The sequence below is a fragment of the Solanum stenotomum genome, unplaced genomic scaffold (assembly GCF_019186545.1).
Source record: "Solanum stenotomum isolate F172 unplaced genomic scaffold, ASM1918654v1 scaffold17423, whole genome shotgun sequence".
In the NCBI taxonomy this organism is placed as follows: Eukaryota; Viridiplantae; Streptophyta; class Magnoliopsida; order Solanales; family Solanaceae; genus Solanum; species Solanum stenotomum.
This window is the reverse complement of record NW_026024549.1, coordinates 1-431: the sequence shown is the minus strand read 5'-3', so window position 1 is coordinate 431 and position 431 is coordinate 1. Positions and strand designations below refer to the sequence as shown.

General features: G+C 51.7%; 1 non-coding gene across 1 annotated transcript; it reads left to right on the top strand.

Moving 5' to 3' along the window:
• Nucleotides 1-76: 76 nt before the first annotated feature.
• Nucleotides 77-195, top strand: LOC125850467 (5S ribosomal RNA). The gene has a single exon (XR_007444808.1). It is a non-coding gene; the product is annotated as a 5S ribosomal RNA (ribosomal RNA).
• Nucleotides 196-431: the final 236 nt, after the last annotated feature.

The window sequence follows — 431 nt, the reverse complement described above, 5'->3', positions numbered from 1 at the left end:
TCTAAGTCGGCGGGGGGCAGGCAAGGGCATTGGGAGGAAGGAGGTGTTTAATAGAATTTAGAGTGCTATGAATGATGGATGCGATCATACCAGCACTAACGCACCGGATCCCATCAGAACTCCGAAGTTACGCGTGCTTGGGCGAGAGTAGTACTAGGATGGGTGACCCCCTGGGAAGTCCTCGTGTTGCATCCCTCTTTTTTGTCGAAATTTTGTTGTGTAATTGAAAGAATATATTCGTTTATTTTTTGCAGGAACGACGTCGTTAGGACAGGTGATGGGGGCGTTGAGGATGGGCGTGACGCGGGGCGTCATGCGTCGGTGCGCGTGGAGGCTAGGTCGGCGGGGGGCAGGCAAGGGCGTTGGGAGGAAGGAGGTGTTTAATAGAATTTAGAGTTCTATGGATGATGGATGCGATCATACCAGCACTA